Source organism: Tamandua tetradactyla, chromosome 4 (assembly GCF_023851605.1).
Source record: "Tamandua tetradactyla isolate mTamTet1 chromosome 4, mTamTet1.pri, whole genome shotgun sequence".
In the NCBI taxonomy this organism is placed as follows: domain Eukaryota; kingdom Metazoa; phylum Chordata; class Mammalia; order Pilosa; family Myrmecophagidae; genus Tamandua; species Tamandua tetradactyla.
The window spans coordinates 175885115-175899873 of NC_135330.1; the positions used below are offsets into that span (position 1 = coordinate 175885115).

Below are 14759 nucleotides of genomic sequence, written 5' to 3' on the forward strand. Positions count from 1 at the left end.
CACTGTCTTCTAGCTTCCATGATTTCTGCTGAGAAATCTATACATAGTCTTATTGGGTTTCCCTTGTATGTGATGGATTGTTTTTCTCTTGCTGCTTTCAAGATCCTCTCTTCCTCTTTGACCTCTGACATTCTAACTAGTAAGTGTCTTGGAGAATGCCTATTTGGGTCTATTCTCTTTGGGGTGTGCTGCACTTCTTGGATCTGTAATTTTAGGTCTTTCATAAGAGTTGGGAAATTTACAGTGATAATTTCTTCCATTAGTTTTTCTCCTCCTTTTCCCTTCTCTTCTCCTTCTGGGACACCCACAACACGTATATTTGTGTGCTTCATATTGTCATTCAGCTCCCTGATCCCCTGTTCAAATTTTTCCATTCTTTTCCCTATAGTTTCTGTTTCTTTTTGGAATTCAGATGTTCCATCCTCCAATTCACTAATTCTAGCTTCTGTCTCTTTAAATCTACCATTGTAGGTATCCATTGTTTTTTCCAGCTTTTCTACTTTGTCCTTCACTCCCATAAGTTCTGTGTTTTGTTTTTTCAGTTTTTCTATTTCTTGTTGTTCAGCCCATGTCTTCTTCATGTCCTCCCTCAATTTATCGATTTCATTTTTGAAGAGGTTTTCCATTTCTGTTCATATATTTAGCATTAGTTGCCTCAGCTCCTGTATCTCATTTGAACTATTGGTTTGTTCTTTTGACTGGGCCATATTTTCAATTTTCTGAGTGTGATCCGTTATCTTCTGCTGGCATCTAGGCATTTAATCAGATTTCCCTGGGTGTAAGACCCCGCAGGTTGAAAGATTTTTCTGTGAAATCTCTGGGCTCTGTTTTTCTTATCCTGCCCAGTAGGTGGCGCTCGTGACGCTCATCTGTCTGCGGGTCCCACCAGTAAAAGATGCTGTGGCTCCTTTAACTTTCGAAAACTCTCGTTGTGGGGGGGGTCGCCAGCCGAAGCGGCTTGGGGGAGTGCCAATCCGAATCTCCCAGCCAGCCTGGGGATCCGCGCGTGGGTAGGGTCGCCGGCCTCTGCGGCTTGGGGGAGCGCCTGTCCAAATTTCCCAGCCAGCCGGGGGCACCAAGCATGGGGGGGGGTGCGCCAGCCGCCGCGGCCTGGGGGAGTGTCTATCCACCGTTCCTAGCCGGACTGGGAAGCCACGTGTTTGGAAGGGACCCCGGTCGCCATTCTCCGCGGCTTTGGGATCTCCGATCCAATTCTCCCAGCTGGTCCGGGGGGCCGCGTGTGGGGGGGGGGGCGCGCCAACCGCCAAGGCTTGAGGGGATCGCCTATCCAATTTTCCCAGCCTGCCTAGGAAGGAGGGAGGGAGGGACTCTGGCCGCCTGCCGCCCCGGCCCAGGGAAGCCCACGCCCCTCGGCGATCTCACCGGAGCAGGTTCTCCCAGCCAGTCAACCGTTCCAGAATGGGGTACGCTGTCTTGTTGGTCTCTGCTGTGGCTCCGGGAGTTGTTCTGTATCATTTCTACTTCTCTAGTAGCTGTTCTGGAGGAGGAACTAAGACCCGCGCGTCTTACTAAGCCACCATCTTCTCCGGAAGTCTCTGTCCCTTTTTTAATTGGAATGTTTTGTTATAGGCTTTTAATCTTTACCTATCATAAATAGCAATTGTTGCCACTTTCCATGTTTCAATATCTGTTTCAGTTTGTCTTTTGATCTCAGTTTTTCTACATGGAATTTAAGTTTTTCACTGAGTCAAATCAAGCATTTTTTTCCCATAGATTCTAGGTTTGATGTCTTGAGGTCCTCCTTACTCAATTATGCTCCCAGCATGACCGTGTGAGCATCCATTTCAGTGATACGTACCATTCTTGGTATGTGTCTACCTGGAAAACCCTCAGCTCCCCCAACACAGGCATGGCTGCCTTCGAGACATGGCACTCAAAATATGCAGACCGAGTTGGTTGGTTGAGTTTCTTCTTCCTTTACTTAAGGGTGCTGGCTTGATGGTTGTTTGTACAGCAAGGGCTTCTAGCTCCTCACAGGCAGTTCCAGATTGGTCCCAAGCTCAGGCCTCCAGAGCAGAGGACAGTGGGTTTTCCCACATTTAGGCTGAAGTAACCAATAGACTATTATATCAACAGACTAAGTAAACAAAAAATTGCTCTTAAGGGAAGGCATGCTTGTTCCGTTTGTACACTGTCTCAAGTTCTGTCTTTACTTCAGCCCTAAAAGAAAGAAAATATATTTTTTTTTGTAAACCAATCGAAGACAATTTTGCCATTTGGTAGAGGATTTCACAGCCTCTGAAACAGCACCAGGTAAAGAAAAACAGTTGAAAAACACCAAGAATTTCATTTGCATATGGCTATATGTGCATATGCATATGGGTGTATGTCTGTTTTGGGTATGCATGTGTGTGTGTGTGTGTGTGTGTGTGTATGAACTATAAATGAGTTTGTGTTATCCCCTCACTTGTTTCTCAGTGAACTTAATTGCAAGAAGATTCTTGCTTAGGTCACTGTACTCCAAAGAAGAAAAAAGTTTAGACAGGAATAGTTGAATCATTGACCACCATCATACAAAACTTCCTTTATGTATGAGAGAATTTCTTTTGGTTTCTTTGGTAATAGCATAATCAAAGTCCAGCTTCTTGAAAACCAACCTGCATCTGCTTCCATTCATTTACTGCAGTGGGAGTCATATCTCGGTCATTCTGGCTTTTAGAGAACCCTACAGGAAAGGAACTTAAAGTTCACGGGTCAAAGGGTCCAGATTTTAAACAGAGTTTAGCTTTTCCTTCCTGCTTTTGACCAGCGGGGGTGTATTTCCCACAGGAGTTTCTTTTGTTGTTGTTTTGTGTGTGTGTATGTGTGTGCATGTGTGTGTTTTGTTTTGTTAAGAATAACCGTAGTAACTAGGTTATCTAGAAGAGAATTAGTAAAAATCTCCTCCCAGGAAGTGTTAATTTAGCACAAATGTGTGGGTCTTCCATGGATGGATCACAATATAAACTGCTCTCCCTTCTCCTGTTCTTCAAAAAGAAACAGAATTCAGGGGAAAAAAATAATAACTTATGAGCATTTACCTCATAAAAAACAGTGCATTTGTTATTTGTTTTTTTAAATATGGAATGCTTCATGAATTTGCATGTCATCCTTGTACAGGGACCATGCTAATCTTCTCTATATGTATTTGTTATTTTTAAAGTCCCAACCTTTCAAGAGGAGAGGCTTGTTTTCCTTAGGAAAGATTAACAGTTAAGATGCTAGGCCAGTGATGGCCAAACAGGACATTCTAAGGGATTACACAGTCATTTCTCAACACTTAGGAAGGCAGGGGACTTCCATGAGTTTATTTCAAAAAGGGTGCAAAGAGCGAAGAAATTAAAGTTTAAGATGTTAGAAAACTGTTTATTTAAAGGAGGGAAAGCATTGCAAATAAGTGATATTATTTTGATCCTTAGTATGAAAAGTTTAATCAACTGCAGAAATATGCATAAAAGGATAAGGCTATATTCTATTGAAAGATTTAATTTGTAACTTAAAACCAAAGCTGTTAATTAATTCAATGGTGGCTCTACCTACTGATAAATTAATGTAAGTATCAAACACATTACTTAAAACTGTTTAACTGGAACCTTGGATTAACTGGATTAATTTGAATTTCTTTTAAAAATCTCTCCAAAGTCTAGCTATAAATCCTGTATACCTGTAATATGTAATTAAAGTAACAGTATATTAATCCTCTTAGATTAAGTGTCTTTCCAGAAATAGATAATGATAGTAGATTGAAATGCGTATGGAATATATCTGAATTTCTTTCTAAGAGTTAAGCAAATGGTAGACGAGAAGAGCCAACAATTACAGAGAAAGGAGAAAGTATATTCAAGGTTGTTATGCATGAAGTGTTTTTATTTAGGAAAACTTTTGCACACTAGCCAGTGGTCTTCACGCTAAGGTATCAGTATCAGTGAATAATATGCATGCTTTTTACCACAGCAGCAAATGATTGGTCAGTGGAAAATAAGCAAGAATGCAATAAATGTCTATTGTTCTCTCTTTATGGGCTGGCATGCAAAGCCAAAGGTCAAAGGGCACCATGGTTTCAGAGGAGGGGGTACAAGAACTGTCATTCAGAGATTCTTTCCTACTATGTTCCAACTGTATAGGCTGTGATACCTAAAGGGGCTTCCCTGAGATGTAAGTTCTTCATGCCTCTCCCAGGCTGCTGAAGGCCAGTGAGTAACAGAGAGTGCAATTTTTGAAGAAAAAAAGAGAAGGGCATATGCCTCAGCATTCCCCACAAATTTCCGCTAGCAGCAGCCATTATTCAACCTATACAGCATGCCCACAAACATACCCACGTCGCTGTTTCTATGCAGAGAATTAGCAAATCCATTTTCAATGGTCACAATACAGTTTCAGCCAAGGAGGAGAACTTTTTTTCCTCAAGCCGCCAAGAGGATTCAATTCAATATTAATAAAAACTGCAAAGGGAAAGTGTTGACTCTTGGGAGAATAGTTCAGGAAGACAGAAGCTCTGCTAAGGGCAGGATTTGAAGGGAATAGCTATGGGAAGAGTCTCTAAAGAAGGCTGAAGATTTGCCAATCTTCTGGCTTAGAGAAAAGGAAACCCAACTAATGTGTCACAGGACTGTTGAGAGCTCAGAGCTCAAAGTGATTTTTCTTTCTTATCCAATGGCCATAATACGGTCTTAAGGTTGCCAGCTACATGTCATTTCAGGAAGTTCCAGAAGTTACCACCACATATAAGTGAGTTAACAGCACTGGTTAATTATAAAACCACACACTTTTGTAACTGATAGAATACCAAACACTAAGAAAAGAGATTTCATATTGAAAAAGAAGACATTCCTTGCCTACTTTTCTCATAATTCAAGAAATTCTCTAATTCCAAAAGATAGGAAATCTATTTGCCTCAATAATTTTAAAGCATAACCCTTAAAGACCAGAAACCATGTTCAGGCAAAGATAAATATATTAGTTGCTCTTGTTGTAGTAGGTGTTCTAACAGGTGGATTTATCACGATTTTAAGGCATCCATTGGAAGTTAAGTGTGTTAAGTCTGTCTCTGCTTCATAGTATGTTAAATTAACCATGAGTAAAAATATCTTACAACACAATCACAGCTAAATAGAAGTTAGGAAAAAATATAAGAGGTCACCAAAAAAATAAATAAATAAAATTAAAATACTGAAAAACACAAACACCCACCAGATCCTCAAACACAACTGCTGCCATTAAAGGACAGCTGTGTTAGTCTGGAAACTACTATCGGGCCACAAGTAGTAAAAGATCTGAGAATTCCAGGAAGCCAATAAATACATTCCCACATCTATCTTCGTGGTCAGCCTTGGTTTACATCTCCTGGTCCTGCCCTCTTGTCCTTAGCCCTTAAATCTAAGCCTCTAGTTATCACTCCTTTTCCCTGAGTCAAAAACAAGTCAAGATCCTATTGCTTACCTGTGAAACCCCACTGCCAAAGAGTGGAGAGGGTCATCCTCCCCCATATGTCATTAAGAACTGTCATTATGTCTTATAAGGTACTGGGTAGAGATGACAGGTGGATATATATTTTCTGTTCAAAGGACTTGGAGAAAGAAAATGTTGCTTTCAATATTATTTGTACCAGCATCAACAATGCTAGCTTTTTGTGTATCTCAGTGCTAGAAAATCGTATGTGGCACCCACACCTGCTAGTGGGTGTCTTTTTCATTAGACTGCCCACTTGAGGTGCTATGTATCTTGACAATACCAAATCAACAAACCCATTTTGCAGAACACATCGAGTATAGCATTTTATATCACACTTTCAAAACTGCGAATTTAAGAGCTTATCCATTTAGACCACATACTAACTCCTGACATTTAAATCTTTCCAGTAAAAAATACAGTAATAATACAGTATTTATATACACAATTCCTAACCTTCCTATTTCTTTCAAAATGTCCCACTGTAAATAGGGCCTTTTGATGAGGTTATTTCAGTTGTATCTACCTCAATCAAGATGACTTATAATTCTATTACTGAGTCCTTATAAATGAAATGAAATTAAGATGGAGAGAAAGCCACAGGAAGCAGGAAGCTACATCAACAGAAGATGGGAGAGAAGGGAGACACTAGGAGATGCCACCAAGTGCCATGCCACGCCATGTAACAAAGGAGCCAAGGATTGCCAGCAGTCAGCCACCGAGCACCACAGTCCTCAAGGAGAAACCATTGCCTTGATTTGGCCTTTTTCTCAGCCTCAAAACCATGAGCTAATAAATTCCCATTGTTTAAACTGAACCAGTTCTAGGTATTTGTTTAAATAGCCAAGGAAACTAAAACAGAGTTCATGTCCTTGAACTCCTATCAATAGGGGAAAAAAGGAATAGCAGCGATAAAAAGAACACAAAATTGCATCTCCTTCAAAATCTGAAGTTTTTTTAAATTAAAAAAAAAAAAACCTTAGCATGTTTCCTCCTCTCAGGCTTCTCCACAATATTCATGTTTTGGTACAAGATACACATCAGCACCTTCTAGGTACAAAGGACTGTGGTACATCAGTGCACAAATGAAGTAACCAAAATACCTGCTCCAGAGGTGAAAATTTACAGATGTTTGCAGCACTGACCTTATCAACATTTGCTTTCTTTTCCTTGAAGTTCTTGTTACAAAGAAAAACTTCTTCAAGAGCATGTCACTGGACATTAGGGATGACCTGTTGATCAGTGTAATAGACAAAGAGTCTATTGTTACAGAACATAGTTAACTGCTTGACTGTAATATTGAAATAACGAACTTAGAATTATAGTGATTTAATTACCTCACGTTACACTTACAATAACTGTTACAACAGATAGAGTAGGTATTAGCATTCTCATTATGTAGACCAGAAAACAGTCATAAGGCAGACATGTGACATGCCTTAACTCACTGACCTAATAAGACAAAAAGTAAATCTTTTTGACCTCAAGTCTTTGCCTGACCCAAGCCAAAGGAATCAAACTTCATTTTGACAAAAGACTCAGTCCTGGTCCATGACAAATTTTAACTTTAGAACCAAGTTATAAATAAGTTGTAAGGCAGAGCCCAGCGCACAAGTGAACTTTATTTTATGGCCAAGATCATGTAGACCATACTGAATTTCCTGTCTCTCTTTCCCATGACTATCCTGGGTACCTTAGAACCAAGAAAGAGATTTGTTCACACACACTCCATTTGACAAGTGCAAATAAATTCATTCAACTGCTTTATGTTCTAAAACTATCCATATGCCACCACCATCATATAAATAAAAGAAGCCAACTTGGTAACAAACCTGTAAGTTTAGGCATATGTAATATTTAAAAACAACACCAATTTTAACATCCAATCAAATGCTGAGAATGAGCAGGGATAGAGGATATCAGAAGAAAAAAAAAAGACCATCTGTTACTTATTTCAGCCATTCTTAGACAAGAATATATTACTTTTCAGGGGGGAAAAATATTGTTCTTTCCAGAGAAATAGGAATGTGATATAAACAATGCAATGAGATAAAGCTGTTTATATCAAAGGGTGAATCAGATTAAAACACTGAAAAATAGTAGACATTTCCTGTTTCTGCTGCTATAAGTAAAACAGTATTTGAAAGACAAATTACCATGTTACTATTCTTGAAAATCCCAGGCTTCTCTCTAATGGCATCTTGATAGACATGAGACTGACCAAGTAGTACAGATATCCCTGTCTACAGAACTTAAGAGGAGGGAAAAATGAACTAATCCATTTTCTCCTTCAAGAAAGAATACTTTTTCCCTTAAAATTTGAGAAGTCTAGAAAAGCTTACATTTAAAACAAAAATTGAAAGTAGGATAGAGACGGGATAAGCAGGTATGCTCCCAATGGGACTGGTTCTCCAGCCCTAGCACTAGAGACAATGTCTGGGTCACAAAAAGCAGGCAGGAAAACAGAGCAGGTCCCCAGATTTGAAACGCTAGAGAATTTCACAAGCCCCAGGGAGCTTCATCAACCTTGCAGTTGCCAAAAGACTAAGGGCAACAGAGATTTGCATCCTCCCCTGTAGTAGCTGGCAAAGCACATTTCTAATGTTTTACGCACGCACAGACAACAAGCCACTTGGCATTTACCAGTCATCCTACCACTGACTCTAGCCCATGGACCTTCGTACCCATGGAAACCACCCTGGGTCTCAATATAAACAGCAACAGGGGCGTTGGCTTAGCCAGAGATCAAGAACAGGTCTGTGCTGCTCCCCACGTGCTTATTTGGACGCACACCTAAATCCTTCGAGTATCTTCCAGGGCGCCCAGAGAAGAGGCCGCGTACGTGCAGTAGCAGCAAGGTCCGATGTCCGCGGCTGTCTAAAGTCCCGTGAGAAGTTGGCTTCAAGGGCCTGTTCTCTCGTTAGAGGAGCAATGAAGAAAGTCCAGAACAAGTCGGCAGTGTCATTTTGGACTTTCATTGCTAACACCAGGAATGCCCTGGGCAAACCAGGACTGAGTGTTTTCTCTCGCCCCAGGCTTATCAATCAAATGTGGGCCCCAGACTGAGAGCACTTTCTGGATAGATCAACAGTATCTTTTCTTCGGTGAAAGAAGAGAGGCGTCTACTCCTGGCAGTCCCCTAAGGGACTGCTTCAATTGCCCTGGCTCCATGTGGTATTTGTTTAAAGTCATCAGTCTCTCTCTGTGTAAGTGATTAAGTGCCTTGGTTACTTTGGCTTTGAGCACACCCTTGAAGAGAAGTCCCTCTGTCTGGTGTAGAGAAAGAGGAAGAAGTCTCATCACTGATTCTCAAACCTGGGCAATTTTGCATCAGGGGACAATTAGCAGTATCTGGAAACACTTTTAGTTATCACTGGGGGTGGGGCTTCTCCCAGCATCTAGGGAGTAGAGGTCAGGAGCACTGGAACATTCTGCAATACACAGGACAGCCCTCCCATAACAAAGAAGCATTTAGCCCAAGAGGAAAATTCTGAGCTTGAGAAACTCTGGTCTATAGTAACCCCAGATGATCATCCATAGAGCTAAGGAGAAGTTGACTTAAGAGATCACTCTTTTGAATAGAAGGCTCCCCAAAGGCCTTTAACCTGGTATACTTCCCTAAAACCTCTGTGTACCAGGACACACAAGGTTTCGGAGAAAATGAAAGACATGGGTGAAGTTTTGCCATCTTTCTTCTTTCCTGGCATGCATGGCCCCACACCACTCACTGCCCTACTCCTCATTCCCAATTCCAGACCTTATCTTTGCCAACCACTATTAAAAAAAAAGTAACAAATGTTATCCCTTTCTATGGGTTCTACGTTTCATAGGGTAATATGAAGAGAGGAGGAAGGCCTTAAATGTAAGCACTGAGGCTGATTCATAGGGAGGTAAAGAGCCCACACCCCTCTTTGCAGTCAGTCCCTAGCCCTAGGAGGTCATCCCGGGGCATTGTCTTTAAGGGATTCTTGAAGTGAATCCTCCAGATTCAGACCTGGTTCAAAGCAAGGGATACTTGGTCAGGGAATGCAGCCCTTCCCCCAATGCATTTTACCTCAAAGTCGCTGTCTCCTTATTTTCCTGAGCCAACAAAAGGCAAACATGGGTTCATTAAGGAAACAAAATGTGGCATTCACCTTTCTTTGTGACCGTTCTTCAGGTGACAAGCAAGAGATGTCAAGAGAAAAGGTCAGGATAATTGAGGGCTAGAGCTGAGAGAAGAGGATAGCCAATGTTTGGAGGGCACCAATGAGACTTTTTTCCCTTGGTGACAAGGCCACGTAGTATATCCATGATTTTTAAAGACAGGAAATGGAGTATAGCATATCCTATTGAATCTATGGGGATAGTTGAGGAATAATTAAAAATATAATGACCCAAATTGGGACTGAGGAAGCACACTGGCATTAACCTCCTCGCCCTGAAAGAAGGTGCCTTGAGAGTCTGTGGTCAGGATTACCACTTATTTAAAGACTTGCATCTTTAGCACTTGTCTCCTAACCTGCAGGAAGATTGGCTCATTGACCCAGAGGAACAAGTACCAAATCCTCACTCACCAGTGTCACTTTCTATAAAAACCCTATAGTTGGAGTGCACGGGTACTTCTGTGAGTAGGATTCTCACCTGCCATGCAGGAGACCCTGGTTTGATTCTCAGTCCGCGCATCTAAAAACAAAACACCTATACTCCTGTTAGAAATTCCCTAGGCAAGAAGGGGACTTAATTGATTCACATAAAGAACTATAACATACAGAAGATTACAGAATAAAGGGATAGAAGTTCTATTTGCACAAAATTAATTCGGTGGGCCTAAAACCTTAGCATAAGTTTGCTTTCCTTGAATAATTCTCACAGTTTTAATTTTAGAGACAGTATAGGAAGAGTAGAGAGCTAAACCTTTGTTGGTTCTTTGTTTCCCTAATTGGTCTTTCTTGCTATGTGTCTACACTTTTCGCAGCAAGGACATCAGAAGTAACAAGAGGGCTTTATGAAATTCTACATTTCTCCCTATAGTCTGCTAGACCCAGGAACACATGCCTCTATCTTCTTAAGAATTGCCACTGAAAACTACCATGACTGGTGGGAAGTATGTCACGGCCCTCTGGTGTGTAGTGGGTGTCAACAAAGGTTAAAACTATGGTATGGAAGGCATCTGGGTTACAAACATTACAACTCGTTTGCATTATGTGTCCTCTCTGACCCTTCAGTATCTCTCTCTCTCTTTACCTTCCCACCCTATATAACTTTATAGCCTGCTTTTTCTACCCATCTTGGGAGAGGGTATGGCGTGGTGGAAAGCCTGGGCATTGGGAGCAACTTACATTCTAATGTTACCTAGACTTGGGTTTGAATGACTGACTTGACTCCTAACTGTGTAAACTTGGACAAGTTTTTAACCTTTCTGATGCACATCTGTAAAATGTTGTTACTATGTTTCCTTGTTTCCTGTGCATACTAGAATTAAATTAGGGTCTATAGTACTGGGTACATGGTACATGCCTATAAAATACTTGCCTCTTTCTTTGGTCTCCGTCTCTTCCCTTGCTCTCTTTCCCTGCTGAACAGGATATAGAGGAAAGACAAAATCAAATAAACAAGAGTTATGGAAGAAGCACAAATTTCACATCTGGAAAGAAGCTGAAAGATCATCCAGTCCAACCTCGTTTTATAGAGGACACTGAGCTTTGGAGAAGTGAAGCAACTTGCCCGTGACTCCCAGCAATCAAGTTGTGTTCCAGGACCCAAGACATCTTTTCCAGGCTGCCTTCTACTGCATCACACTGCAGAAAACCAAACAGATGGAAAGAGAGGAACTGTGCAGCTGCAATTTCTTTATTATGTTCGACACATATTTATAGTGCATTTCTATAACTTTTACATTTTGAATTTGCTAAAATGTTTCAAAGTTGGGGTCACTACACTTCTAACTGGTATTGAATTTGATTTTTAAAAAATATTTTCAGCAGCACATGATTATGAGAATAATTACCATGTTGAATGGTGGGTGAGTGTGGTGGAAAGGGGAAGTTTAGAGTCATGTATGTCACCAGAAGGAAAGTTGGAGGTTAAAACATGGGAATGCATAATACAGTGAACCTTGTGGTGGACAATGTCTGTGATTGACTGTACAAATATGAAAAAGTTATTTCATGGATCAGAGCAATTGTATGAAACCTATAGGAAGTTAATAATAGAAAAGTATATGGGGAAAATGTAGCTATTATAAACTATGGGTTATAGTTAATATTTTAATACTTTTATCAACAGTAAAAAATGTACCACACCAATACTATGGGTCAGTAATGGAGGAAACAAATATGGGAACATTAGGGTTTTATTTTTTTTTCTGGAGTAATGAAAGTGTTCTAAAGTTGATCATAGGGATGTACCACAACTATAAAACTGTGAGCCAGTGATTGTGTCTCAGATGGTTTCTATGGTATGTGAATGTATCTCAATAAAGTTGCACCTTAAAATAAAAAAAAAATCAGGGATGGGCCATGGTGGCTCAGCAGGTAGAGTTCTCGCCTGCCATGCTGGAGACCCAGGTTCGATTCCCAGTGCCTGCCCATGTAAATAAATAAATAAATAAATACAGACAAACAGAGACAAAAAAGTCCCTGCATCCCCACCTTCCTTCCCCCCATCCCACCCCAACATGAAAGTAAAAAAGCTAAAGCCAGTCAACCCTTTGTCCATCTGACTCCCAGAATGTAAAGTGATGTCTGTCCCCACCCACAGCCTTCAGGGCTCATCAGCTCCCACCCAACAGAGGTGGTCTGTGGTTTGGACAATCCCCCTGGGGATTGCCCCAAATTCTTCCTTAAAAAAAAATTTTTTTTTGGGGGGGGAAACAAAATTGGGCGAATTCCAAAGTGTTGAGTACCCTCATTTCCAATTGAAGTGACAAGTATCTGCCGACATTCTGGTTTGCCCAGGCCCAGCTCTTCACATCAACCCTGGAGCTAGCCCTCTGCCATCCTATACTGCCCACCAGCTTTACCCACAAAAAAGAAAACTAGTAATTAGGACCCTTCATCTATGATTCAGTAATGTAGCTTGATAAAATAATCCATGCTAGTATAAGGGGCTAGAATGGAAGGTACCCAACTCCTCACAATTCCGCTGTTCTAGGTAAAATGTGTCATTGGACAATGACTCTAGAGACAGTGTACCACCTCTAGTTCTCAGAGAGGCTCTCTCGGGGAAGGGGGGCAGAAGGGGTATATAATATGTGTGTGGAGTACATGGTATGCACTTTTTCCCTATGGGCCCCCATTATAAGGTCTCCCCAATCGAGATGTGAGCTACTGGCTATAGCACCTACTCCTGTGTCAGGCCCTGTGGCCACAAATTCTTTCCTCGGATATCTATTCCTAAAAACCATACATGACTAACTATGAGATGACTCTGATGATGTAATTCTATGTGACTTATCTATCCAGGATACATTTTCTCCTTCAATTCCCCAGATGGGAAAGAACAAAGAATTTGAAGTAATTAACATTTAAGGATAGGTGGGCCTGCAGCATCTAAGAAACCACTGCCACCCCACTACCCCTACCCCACCCTTGTATCAGTTCCTCAGTGCCTACTTGGATGAGTTCTCAGGCCAAAAAGAGAACTGATACTGCATGCTTCCTGACCTCAGAGAGCCTGCAATATCAGAATTTCACATTGGTTCAAGGCACCTTCCAGTACTTATAAATTCTGAAAACACATTACTCTGAAAATAACTTAAATGCTATGCAAGGGAGTGATTTTTTTTTTTACTATAAGTTAGCAAAAAGCCACTCAAAATATGCATCTATGCAGTTATTATATCATTCAAAACACATATGTAATAGAGTACCTATGGATTTCAGAGTCAGAAAGACCATAATCAAGAATCCTAGCTCCACCACTTGCCAGTTAATATCATGATCGTAAGAAAGCTATTGAATAGTCTGAGCCTCAGTATTTACCAATTGCAAAGCTAGGAAAATACCAACCTCATATATATTGTAAAGACTGATAAGATAATGCATGCAAAGTGCCTAGCACAAAACAGCCCCTCAAAGTTCAATGCCCTACCATAAATTACAGAATGCTACTCTGCAAAATTTCACCAAATAAAGCTCCAGACCATAAGCTGGTGAATACTTGGCCTTTGATGTGTAGAAGTCTGTGCTCCTCTACATGAGGCCCTCCTCTCAATCTCTGCTTTGCCCCATGTCCAACTTATTGTCATTTCCTGAGTTCCCAAAAATTCAGGGCCATTTCTGTTTTTAGCTTTAATCTCTGACTACCATTTCCAGACAACAAGTCACCTCATCCCTTCCACATCAGCACAAAGAAAGACAGATCATATCAGGGATTGAAACCATCATCCTACTCTCTACAACACAGCTAGAAATGAGAATTCAAAGATCACAGGGAAAATAAAGCTGTGTTTGCCCACCAAGGCTAACTCAGGATCAGCTGAACCAGGCAGTACAATATCCATACACACTTTCACTCTGTAGAATTTAAGGGGGAATTTAAAAGGTCATTTACTTCTACCTTTCTCAGTTTGAGGGAAGGAATAAGTCCCAGAGAAGGTAGACAACTTGTCACGGTTACACAGGTGGTTAAGTGGCCAGATCCCCAAAATGCTCAGAAATAAATAGTTGCTTGGCATATCTCACACCATCCTTTCATGTCAAAAGATTAAGTGCTTCTATAGACAATATCATATATTCTACTCCAGCAATTTTAATGAATTTCCTGATATAGGTCCTACATTATCTACTAGACAGCATTTTAGATTTTGACAACTGATACTGTGTGCGAGCCAACTGCAACTTTTGGAATTTGAGTCTAGTTAGCACACGCCAAGCAGGAAGCCACAGGGTGACACACCCCAACCTTACAACCCACAGTGACTCCTGAAGTGTTCCCATGCCCGGCAGTTCCCATGACCGTACAGCTCAGTAGCTGAATGAGGAAACACCAAGGAGTTCTCTCTCAACCCATCTGCACCCTGAAAACCCACACCTTCTTTTATTAAAGTAACACGTGCTTATGATTAGCTCTAAATTCAAATAGTATAAGAGGGCAGGCAACGGAAAGGGAGCCCTATCCCAACCCAGACCCCTTCTTCCTTCCATTCCCTAAAAGCAAGCACTATAATTGGCCAAACCAAGTCTTCAGAAAAGAGCATTTGTTCTACTCATATAAAAAGTCTAAATTCGAAAAAAGAAAACAAACAAAAAAAAGTTTGGATGTTCTTTATTCTTCATGCTTAGTCTTTATTCTGTGCTAGCCCGATGATAAGTATTTTATTTACATGG

At 40.9% G+C, this 14759-nt stretch overlaps 1 protein-coding gene and 1 non-coding gene across 2 annotated transcripts in view; both read right to left on the reverse strand.

Annotated features, from left to right (window-relative positions):
• The window catches only part of LOC143681536 (uncharacterized), a 499706-nt gene that overhangs the window by 462171 nt on the left and 22776 nt on the right, over positions 1-14759 (reverse strand). The window lies entirely within an intron of this gene.
• Positions 3076-3179, reverse strand: LOC143681907 (U6 spliceosomal RNA). Its single transcript, XR_013174952.1, has one exon. It is a non-coding gene; the product is annotated as a U6 spliceosomal RNA (small nuclear RNA).